Below are 12,500 nucleotides of genomic sequence, written 5' to 3' on the forward strand. Positions count from 1 at the left end.
TAATTATATTGTAGGCTATTTGAGAAAAACAATTACTCGCGGTCCCTGAAATGGATAGCAGCAGGCAACAGCATTAGGCGCCTGAGATAGTGCAACATATACTCCATTCAACAAGTAAAATATCTAACAAGAATTCAGTAAGTAAAGCAATAAGTAAAACAATTACAAGAAGAGATGCTGAGCCACCCAGCTACCCGGGGAAATGGATAAGGGCAAGGATTATTTGAGTGAAACATGATGCAGCAAGGAAAAAAATACGATAGCAAGTTTATTTGGTCCAAGAATGAAAGAGAATGAAAATGGAAGATAGTTTCAGGGAGAGTCTGAGTAAGTGCCGTAGTAGCTCTGAAAAAAGGGAACGGCGGATGTCCTAGGGGATTTGAATGCAAATGTGTGAGATAAGAGAGTAATGATACTTGGTTGGGACAGAGTGCTGCAAGCAAAAGAAAAGGCAGTATCGTGTGGACATGTATGAGAAAAGGGTCTTGAGCTTTGGTAATGTGTTGTTCAAAAATAAGAAAAAGTTTTCTAAACTGTTTTTGTATAGATAGGATGGAAGTAAGTTGACAGATATCACGGTACGAATGAAAGTGACCACTGGACATGGCTGAAGCAACATGCAAAGAAGGGGTTATTTTAATTGGACAGGAAAGTTTCACATTATGACTACGAATGTAATTCAAAAAAGTGAGTTTGATAAGAAAGACGAGAGGATACCCTTAAGGAGAGGGTAGTTGGTATTAGGGTAGGATGCTAAAGTAGAACAATTGCACCGTAAGTGTAACGAAATAAGTGCTCGGTGTGTGAGTGGCAAGGAGCTTTGTGAAGATGAGAAGAAGATCGTTTGAAGTGCAGTTGCAGGCAGATAATGGAATCATGTAGAGGCTGTATAGGAGGATGAACGAGTTAGTCAAGGAGAGAATGAATGAGGTAAACATAGGAGTGAACGGAGATCATTATTATATGATTGACTAAATTTTGTGTCATGTTCTTTAGGGAGAAAAGAAGTACTGGAGAAAGCAGATGCAGAGATAGAGGTTAATAACGTTTTAGATCTTAGAACAGAATACAAAAATGAACAGATGCTCTCTGAAGAGATTGTAATGCTGTGCTTAAAGAGTTGCCGAGAGTAGAAGAAGGAAAAGAGGTCTGAATGATATAAAAGAGGAAAGGGTAGACCTAAATTTAAGATTGCTTCTCCAGTAGCCAATCATAGGGAATTTATTTAACGTTGCTATTTTTCCCTTTATATCAAAGAATCTTCTGTTGATTGCTGGTGAAGTGCAAATGAGGGGATTAGCGTAAAGGAATGTGGTTACTTTGAAGGGCGAAGGGGTTAGTTCGGAAAAAAGTTTACGGTTCGTCTAACTTCTTCCCGTTTTTGTTTATGAGGCGGAGTCGAATGTCTAACCAAAGTACTGAGTCAGAGTACTGAGCAAGATCACGTAGGAGCAGTTTAGGTCTAGAGTTCTGTTGTAAAGAGTACAGAGAGAGATCACGTAGGAGCAGATTAGGTCTAGAGTTCTGCTGTAAAGAGTACAGAGAGAGATCACGTAGGAGCAGTTTAGGTCTAGAGTTCTGTTGTAAAGAGTACAGAGAGAGATCACGTAGGAACAGTTTATGTCTAGAGTTCTGTTGTAAAGAGTACAGAGAGAGATCACGTAGGAGCAATTTAGGTCTAGAGTTCTGTTGTAAAGAGCAGAGAGAGAGAGAGAGAGAGAGAGAGAGAGAGAGAGAGAGAGAGAGAGAGAGAGAGAGAGAGAGAGAGTTAGATTTCGGAACGGTCAGTTGTTTCATTGTTATGTCATTTTTGTAGGGGTACTCCATTAGTACTATTTTTGATAATCTCATTTCATCCATCTCTTGTGAATGAGACAGAAAAGAAACCGATGCTGCTAATATAAACGGTTTGGGCATCATTTGTGGCGTCAAAAAAATTGGAAGTGTGATAAGCTGCCGTGAAAAGGTTGGCGAGAGTGAACGGATGGACCAGAGTGCTAAGAGGTGATTTGGCCTCTTGGAAAAAAGGATGAAGAATGATAGGTTAGTGAAGGATGTGTATACGGTGGAATTTTTGGAATTTAGGGGAGGACTGACCGAAAAAATTTTGGCTATTATAAGTGACAGCAGTTTTGAAATGGCAGGGTAATAGGATCCAGTATGCGCGAGAGTGTGCATGAAAAGGGGTAAGTACAGGACGCTATTGATGAGCCTTCTTTGTAGGTACTAGAAAGGATTGATGCACTACAGGTCTTATTCTTGTTCGACAAGTAAGAACTGATCATGGTAGTGGCTGTTTTTACGTTCATCTCTAGAGCGTTCTGTTTCAGAAGCAACGGCTTGGTAAATGAAAATACACACACTTACACACACTCACATGCATATGATATATATATATATATATATATATATATATATATATATATATATATATATATATATATATATATATATATATATATACTGTATATTTATATATATATGAATTATATATATATATATATATACATATATATATATATATATATATATATATATATATATATATATATATATATATATATATATATATATATATATATATATATATATATATATATATATATATATATATATTTATATATATATATAATATATATATATATTTACATATATATAATTTATATATATATATATATATATATATATATATATATATATATATGATATATAATATATATATATATATATATTGCTTTCCAAGAACAGCATTTCAAATGTCACTCTCATCATTTACTTTTTTGACCACCGAGCCATGAAAGTTCTTTTGAACGTAATTTCCACAAAATTAGCTGCAGCACACGCTAACTCAAAAGGTTCACAAGCAGTGCATCGGCACACCCATCTCCGCAAATAAGAACTGCTTCACTCAAGTTTATCTCGCATGCTCTCTCTTCCATTCCAACACCTCTTCTTCCTCCCTACCTACTGTATCCTCCCTCTTAGAGCTCCCGAGCTATAAGTACATTTTGTCTGTCTAATTTCAACAATTCTATCCTCATGTCCAGACCCCTTGAAAACTTTTAGATCAACTTACTAGCTGCCATAACATTCTTCGTTCGCATTTCTACGTTTGCGACTATTTCAACGCTTTCTACACCATATATAGTGCAAGCTGGTTTTTTTCTCTCATCCCCATTCGTCCTACACAATTCTTTTCGACTAATGAAAGTTAGTCAGCAATTTCCTTAAAATTTCTGTTGCTGCCAAAGATACTCCTTGTCTCTTCCAAATCTGTTACGAAGATGTTGCGGCCTTCCTTGCTTCATCTTCCTGCGATATTTTTGTTCTCTCATTCTACCATCATCCATAACATTTATGCTCAAATACTCATAATAATCAAGTACACAAACATTCACTACTCCATCTTCCTGGTTTCTATATACCTTCAAAACAGCTCACTCACTAACACTTAACTTTCAGCTTCTCTTTATTGCAAGAAACAAACTTATCACCTGCCGACTATGTCCACCCAATTAAGCATTCATTACAGTTGTTGTTATGCCACAATTGTTCATCTGCATCTCCTGCCCTTGCACTGACTACTCTTATTTCTTCACCTGTATATTAATATTAAGCAGCCATGTAGGTCTAACACGACCTTACATTAGACACACTTTTACATAGCCTACGATGTAATTTCAATATATCACAAAAATACCTATTGCTTGCAACAAATTACATTGTATGCTATATATCCTTAACACTTTCCAGTTCTTTTATAACGAACATTTGAACCTTACAGACCCTTCCTAAGACTCATTTTTGAGTCTGGAAACGTTCCCCACGACTCATTTTTGAATTTGGAAACGTTCCCCACGACTCATTTTTGTGTCTGGAAAGGTTCCCCACGTCTCATTTTTTGAGTCTGGAAATGTTCCTTACGACTCATTTTTTAATCTGGAAACCTTCCCCACGACTCAATTTTGAGTCTGGAAACGTTCCCTACGACTCATTTTTGAGTCTGGAAATGTTCCCTACGACTTATTTTTTTGAGTCTGGAAATAATTCTCATTTAACGCAGCATCTACCATGGGACAAAGGTCTCATGGTGATGGACAAAGCAGGCGAAGATGACAATGAAATGACTGAGAATGTGGAACCTCTTCCGAAAACCTACCGTGCAATCGTCAGCCCTTCTAAGTGCTGTGCTACCTCCTCGTAGAATGAGCTCCAGAATCGGTACCCTTCATTCTGTTTTTTTCTTCTTCTTTTTTTTTCTACTGTGGATGGCAACCCAAACCAGTCTGCACTTTGGCATTTGGGTACGGCCCGTCTGGCGTATTTTGCATCAGGGGCATCCTTCATCTACCCAAAACTGTAAAGTCATCGCTTCTAAGGTTAATGAGGAGCAATTAGAAAAATAGTTGCCTCTTAAGTAAATTTAGAACGTGAATAAAGGTTTCAGCATTGCATGCAATGGAAAATAATCATGGATGAGTATTCTGGACGTCGATTTGGAATGTAAAAATCCATCAAATGTGGAATCTTAACATTCTAGCAAGTGAAGAAGGGACCTTGAATTTTGGTCACAAAAACTAGTGTGGCTAACAAACCTGATCCAGCTGGTTGTTATCTTAATACGCACACGCAAAATTTAAAAAAAATAAATAAATAAATAAAAACTACTCCTCCTTCTGCCATCCTTTATATAATCAGCAAAGATATGTTTTTGTGCTGAGCCGAGCTAAAAGAAATACGCAAACTACGTTCATTAAATCCCCCAACTGTAAGAATTAATGTTTAACTATGAGTATATATAACACTTCCCTATTGTATCAGTATCTTTTCATCAAAGGGGTTTGTTTTATGTAAAAGTGGAAAACTGAATATGGCATGTTGACAGTGGTCCAATAAAACTCCAGGGCTTGAGTTGAATCACTTCGAACGCATCATAAGGTCATCCTGTGGCTCAGTTTTCTTTTACTGGACAGAAATTGCCAAATCCCAGTGATGCCTTGACTTGACACAAGGCCATTTTCTCTGTCCTCAGTCATCAGAGCATCTGTAGGCCATAGAGTTTGTTAATCATCCAGCAGATGGCACCAGTCTTTAGTATTAACCCGGTATGTATTCACCTTTGTCGTCACCTATTCCGAGGTGCTAGTACTAAACATGGCGGATGCTTCTTGGGAAACCGTGTTTAGTACTAACTCCTCGGGGATCAAAGTATTGTATACAGCCATTTCTATATTGTGTGGTCGACAAATTATATTAATAAACGATATCTTCGTGCGGCCGTCTACTTTACTTAGCATGAGTTTCCCATGGATTTTGACAAAGGTATACATACCTGGTTAATACCCCAATCGTTTTGGTACGCTGACATCTGGAGACTGCTCTTTCTATTTATTTTTCATAATTATACCTGGTAGTCAAGATGGACCAATATTTCAAACAAGTGTTCACATTTTCAACATCATAGATGCTTCGGTATTTTTACTCAGTGCAATGATCCCATTAAGGAGATGGAATGTTGATAGCCTTACATCCCATTTGGATGCCCAGTTTATTTGGTTCCGAGCACAGAACCTGAACTACGCCCTGCAAATGGTGTTTGCGGAAAGATCAAGAGGGTGTTATTCTTATAATTAGATACATTCTTTTGCCCAATGGACAGCTAGCCGAGAAAAGAGGCCATTAGACATTAGTCTACATGTTAAAGTTTACCAAGTGGAAATTTTTAATCAAACAATTGTTGTAGGTATAAGAAAATAGTTAAAAAATAGCTATTATAATTCGAAAAGTAATTATACTTCTTGAAAATTAGTATAGTCCTTGAAGGCCAACTTGATCAAGGAAAAGCTACACCTGATCTGACATTCTGCTCAAGTGCTTTATCAGGATAGTAGTTGACGATGAATTCTATATTAAGTCTATAACACTTGTACATAAAACATACAACAGGGAGTCGAAAAATGATACAAAGACTAACAAGCGCAGATTTTAAAAGGGAAATTACTATAAATACTTCATTACAGAATGCTGGTTAATAAAATGACACCGAGAGCATTAAATATAAAGATATGAACGAAGTCTCAGGTATGTCCAGTGTCTGCAGTTTCACTGAACCCTTAACCTCCATGGTACAAGGGAAAAAAAAAAATGTGGCAAAACCGGGTTTGGATGGCAGCCGAAATGCAGGTGGGAAGCCCACTACGTGCTGGAAAGAGTATCTATTAGTGTTAAGAACCGGAAGGGGCAGGAGCTGTTACACGAAGTTAAAGTTAAGTAGACCTTAGGTTAACTAGGCCACTGAGCTGATTAACAGCTCTCCTATGGCTAGCCCGAAGAATTAGATTTATTTTACGTGACTAAGAACCAACTGGTTACCTAGCAACGGGACCTACAGCTTATTGTGGAATCCGAACCACATTGTAAGGAGAAATGAATTTCTATCACCAGAAATAAATTCCTCTGATTCTTCATTGGCCGGTCGGAGAATCGAACGCGGGCCCAGCAGGGTGCTAGCTGAGAACGATACCAACCCGTCCAATGAGGAACTTATGTTACATGAAGTGCTGCTGAAATTCTCATCAGGCGGAGAATGCCAACTGAAACATATCTTCAAATGACATTGGTTTTCCTTTAATTGATGTCTCCAGTACTTATTAGTTATGTTTATCTTGACAAAGCAAACAATAATTGATTGTATAAGTTAAGTATACCTTAGTTTTACCAGACCACTGAGCTGATTACCAGCTCTCCTAGGGCTGGCCCGAAGGATTAGACTTATTTTACGTGGCTAAGAACCAACTGGTTACTTAGCAACGGGACCTACAGCTTATTGTGGAATCCGAACCACATTATAGGGAGAAATGAATTTCTATCACCAGAAATAAATTCCTCTAACTCTTCATCAGCCGGCCGGGGAATCGAACTCCGGTCCAGCGAGTGCCAGTCTGCAGCTCTACCGACTCGACCAACGAAGAGCTAATTGATTGCATAGAATGAGATGGTTAATGCTATCTCGGTGCATCAGAAGAATGCAGCAGCCGCATAGAAGTATCTTTCATCTGCTTCAGATTCATTAAATGTGAAAGATGTCATTTCTGCGTCTGATATGTACCCCAGTTATTCAAAGGTCCAAAGTGTGCTTACATTATTAGTTGATGCTTCTTTACCTATAAAAAAAAAAGGCAGAAATGCTGATAACAAGAATAATTATAATGTTTAAAATGTGCTTAAAAATTATGAATTGAATATAGAATTTAGGCCAAAGGACAAGCACTGGGATCTACGAGGTCATTCAGCGCTGAAAGGGAAAATGGCAGTAAAAGGTTTGAAAAGGAGGTACAGTAAAAGGAACGAAAGGTGTTGCAGCTACGGCATTAAAGAGGGAGTCAAGTAATGGAAGACAGTGCACCTCATGAGGTGCACTAACGGCACGAACCCCCTAAGGGGCTTAAAAATTATCAAGGAAAATTATACACAAGATCTACCTTTTACAGTTTGGAAGCAAACACAGCTACTCAGTGTGGTAACTGTTACCTTTGGAAAAACACAGCTACTCAGTGATCTAACTGTTACCTTTGGAAGCAAACACAGCTACTCAGAGTGGTAACTTAATGTAACTAAAAATTTGCCTACGTTAACCACAGAGGCAAACTTCGTTAAACTCACTTAATTAAACTGAGAAGGGCTGCCCAAACACTCCGACGAACAATATGCGAATGACTGAGAAGAATTTAATTAGCCAAATCGCGCTTCTCATTGCTAAAGATTTTTGTGAGTCAGTGGGAAGCCCCTTCATCAGGCATGTAATGACCATGGCAAAACGGGGTGCTAGATGGGCTGAAAAACAAGTTTGTTGTCCCGATGCCTTTAGGCCTGTTCTAAAACTGGTATGAGGTGCAGCAGACCTTGAAAGTGCTAAGTTTTTGTTTTTCTTTTCACCCGAAACGAGGCAATTCCAGAGACCGTGGGACATCCTGTAGACTTGATTCCTTTTAGGCTCTGTTCCCTCTCTCTTCTGAGGTCAGACTTATGATTTTACTCTGAGCAATTTCTTTCATTCTAACCGGCTTGCGCCCGAGATGTCGTTAAGTCACTCAGTAATGTGTAACTGATTATATACTATATTTTGATCAATGAATAAATCCTACGTTGAAACTGCTAGTATCTCATGAAACAGTCTGTCGTTGCAAGGAAAACGGACGTATTTCATATCAATATGCATTCTCTTCAACCAGCTTTAAAAACATCGCCTTCACTGAGTTTATATCAAAATGGATTTGTGCCTCCTAGAAAACCAGCAGTAAATAGGAACTATAATTGCTGACCGAATATTTTGCTCGTTTTTACGAATAGTGCACCCATGTGTTAATCATTGTCCCTTATTGCTTATCAGTGAAAACTGATTATCACGCTCAGTTACCTTGATCACATTTACAGACCCATTTTCTGCATTTCCTTTCTGACTTGAATATATATCAATTCAACTTCATTGCAACCAAATAATGATCAGATATACTTCCAACCGCTCCTGTTCTCCCCATTACATCCATCAACGCCTTTTCTAACCATTTTCTTTTTCCCAGGTATAATTGTGAATATTTTCCTTCGGAGATCAGGTATCGCCAACAATCAAGCCCCTTTGGAACCATTTCCGCTGGTCTCTCTCCACTATCTCTAACTGCATGGAATCACATACCTACCAAAACTGTCATCACTTTCTCTGACACCTTTCTTTGCACTTAAATCACCTAGCATGACCACCCTCTCATATTCTCAGAACCAACCCAGCCACAATCTCCTTCACACTCATTATTTTCTATTTTAGGACTATGCACTTTCACTAGAATTAACCCTTTCTCCTGTTTCAGTCTTATCCATAGAACCCTTCGACCCTCAGTTTTTTTTTTTTATTTAGTGTTTCATTCGTCCTATAGCATTCTTGACACTATAATAATTGCTACAACTGCTCTGTCTAGACTTATTTTGATGACTCAAGACACAATAACTCTTTATCCATTCGATTCTTACACACACACACACACACACACACAATGCACCTTAGACAAACAGAAAAACATACACTTACAATCATACACAGACACACAAGCCCATATATATATGTATGTATGCATGTATGTATATATGTATGCGTGTATATACACACGCACATACACGCATTCCGCCATTCGCCTAATCTTCTTAGGAGGGGACTGGCTTTAGGAGCGTACAGCCCGTTTCACAACAAGTCTCTATGGACTAGGTTGCTAGCCAAGGGACCCTCTTTCTTGACTTTAGCCATGCTATTTTTTTTTTTCTTATAGTACTTGTTTTTATCTGCGTGGGCTTCTGGGCAGAATTTGACAAGCATTATATATATATATATATATATATATATATATATATATATATATATATATATATATATATATATATATATATATATATATATATATATATATATATATATTATATATATATATATATATATATATATATATATATATATATATATATATATATATATATATATATATATATATATATATATATATATATATATATATATATATATATATGTGTGTGTGTGTGCATGTGTATGTTTTTCTGTCTGAATGTTTAATTTTTATCTCTATGATTGTTCATCACTGGCACTTTTAATATTTATTAATACTTGCTGAACATCCGAAGATTATTATAATCACATAGTACCCATGCGTCCTCGGAGGCAGTAAACGCATGCACTAGGTAAGGTTATTTAGAATCGATGGCCTTCCCTCGGTGACCCAACGAGAAAATCTTTCATTTCCCGACAAAACAGCTCCCAAGCACTTCCTTTCTAAATTCCCTCTCCATAATGAAGTTTTTTTATCTTCAAGCGACGCGGTTTTTGCAATTCAATTATTCCTCCCAGATTCGCCTGTCATCTTGGGCATTGGCCATTCTGCGAGGTGAGACTGCAGAAAGGTTCTAGTCGGGATGCACAAAAACTCGAACACTGGCACATGACCACCTGACATGGGAAGATCTGATGAGTCACGCCCGGAAACAAACTTCCCAGTTTTATCAGATCGTAACTCGACTCATCTGAGCAAGCCAAAATTTGCTAAACGAACGGTCAACAGTTTGTCAAGAACGACAGTGTGGCAAAGCACCTAAAAAAAAAAAAAAAAAGGCCGTTGAATGGATAAACTATCTTGAAGCCCTGGTCTAAATGACGCTGAGGGCCTTCAATTATTTTTTTTGCGTGTGTGTTATCAGATTGTGCCAAGGATTCAGTTGTAAGTTAAACATGACTTGGAAATTCATCGTTTACAGTCCTTACTAAATATTATAGCGCGCCCAAAATTAACCCTATGCATATACTGAAGCGTGTTTGAAGTTTAGGATAGCTTCTGTTATACATTTATTTCAAAGGCCAAATGTAAATTCTCTCTAGTGACCCACAGTAATTTTATAATAATCGTATTTCATACTCAGCTGGCATAATGTAGCGTTATCGAACTGAAAAGCTTGGAAGTTTGTGACCTTATTAACAACGAAAAAACTATAGTAGATACATAGCCAGACGATGGGTATTGTATTTGCAGTATGCTTCACAAGCTATGGAAGCCTGTGGTTTTACCAACAAATAAATATTGTACATGCGTATATACCGACACATCATGTTCAGTCATGTAGGCCTATTAGAAAACATAATCTCCACAAAATAACTAAGCTTTACGTAACCATCAATTGTACACACATTCTCAGACGTACTCGGTTTCATATTCTCTCTCTCTCTCTCTTCTAGACACGCAACAAGACGTCTAGCGTTTCAAGGTCTAATTTTCATTCATTGAGAAGGAAACGCTCCTCGGATTCCCAGAGCGCGAGGTAAGTACGGCCTGGTAAAGAGGTTGTCTCAAGGTTGCGGCAAGGAATGAAATGAAAAGTGTCGGGACCGAGAGCAGGCGGACTTCGGACTTCCCGTTTTCGCTATATATGAGCAATGTCATGCGTACGATCGTTGTCCTTTTAGGGCCAGGGACTTGTTTCAAGCGTACTTATCTTAAAAGGTTGCGGTTTGGCATTGGCATGATAAATATTAAACTATTTCTTCAGTAAGATATTTGAATGTTTCTTATATATCATGAACTTCCCGAATTGTATCGATAATGTACCAGCACGAGCACACCAAAGACGACCTTGTATCAAGCAGTGTACTCAGATCAAACACAAACAACGATGAACTTTCAATAATTATGGTTAATCTCATTAGTACAGCCCAGACTACACTTAGATTTGAGCAAACAAACTGTTCAGATCACAAGATTTCTTATCGTTCAAACTTTATTCTATGTACAGTTGCAATGCATGCATACAAAAAAAACTTTATGATGATAACAAGTTGAAAAATAAACTTTAATATTGTTTGCCGCTAGAACATGAACCACAGAACAATTCAGCTCAGCCTAAGCAACTGATTCGCCAGATATTTTATTTTACTGGCCTTCTTTTCATTACACATTCATTCTACTTCAGTCAAAATTACTTTTTACTGTAACCTTTATCTATCTATTCTATCTAAGTATCGTTCCAGTGCCCAACAATAAAAAAAGATATATGTATGTCTATGCTAGACATCTAAGGATGACGTGAATTGAATAGGATTTCAGACTTTTGTTCGACAAGTTATTTGGCTAAATAGTCCCGAAAGTGGCCAGTCACTGAGCTATTATAATGATTTGTATACTTAAGAAAAAAATTATATAAATATGTTGAGTATCCTGACAAGAAAACCACAATACCATTGCTATTATGCCACGTATTAACTGAAATTTCCCGCCTTCCAGCCTGTACTGCAGTCTGCAGTGGCTATTCCATTCACCTCCCCTAGGCCGCAGGCAGCCTCATAGACAACAATATTTCACGCTATTTCGAACATTAACTTACCCATGCAATTTACATTTAAGAAATCATCAATATGCCTTTAATTCGCAATCGCATATGTGGATGTCCTTTTTTTTATGTACAATGAGATAAAGAAAATATTATTTGAAGGCCATCGTTCTTTTGCGTTTTACCGGAGTAAACTATTTGTTACAAATTCGTCATCCATGTGTTGGTATTGTTATATCATCGATATCTATCGGCATGTTTCTCTAAATCGGAATCATTGATTTCAGCCAATCACGAGTCAGCTATGCGTATGCCACGTCTACCTAAACCATACGTTAGCGAATGGGCGGATGGAGTGAAACAAACTACTGCCACGCGCATTGCCACGTCAACCTAAAACCTACGTTGGTGATTGGACAGATGGAATTGAAGTAGACTATAATGTCTTTAAAACAAAAATGTCCCTTCTAGTTCACTACTAAAGATGGTCATGATTTTCCCTTGTTGTAACTTAAATCTTAGTTTAAATTACGTTCAGTTCCCTTACAGAAACCATCACTCTCAGTTAATTTCCAGCAACGTATGTGACTCACCTTCGGTGTCAACCAGGCCTTAACACCGTCCCG

General features: G+C 37.6%; 1 protein-coding gene across 8 annotated transcripts in view; it reads right to left on the minus strand.

Moving 5' to 3' along the window:
* LOC136832197 (endothelial lipase-like) overlaps window positions 1-12,500 on the minus strand; it is a 38,003-nt gene that overhangs the window by 21,463 nt on the left and 4,040 nt on the right. The window contains exon 1 of one of the 8 annotated variants that reach the window (XM_067093003.1): window positions 12,468-12,500. This exon is cut by the window's right edge and continues 784 nt beyond it. The exons of 6 other annotated variants lie outside the window; for them this stretch is intronic. The gene's annotated coding sequence lies outside the window, so the exon portion shown is untranslated. Of the gene's footprint in view, window positions 1-4,159; window positions 4,199-12,467 lie in introns of those variants that run through there. One more of the 8 variants, XM_067093005.1, reaches the window with a different exon arrangement.

The sequence above is a fragment of the Macrobrachium rosenbergii genome, chromosome 49 (genome assembly GCF_040412425.1).
Source record: "Macrobrachium rosenbergii isolate ZJJX-2024 chromosome 49, ASM4041242v1, whole genome shotgun sequence".
NCBI lineage: Eukaryota > Metazoa > Arthropoda > Malacostraca > Decapoda > Palaemonidae > Macrobrachium > Macrobrachium rosenbergii.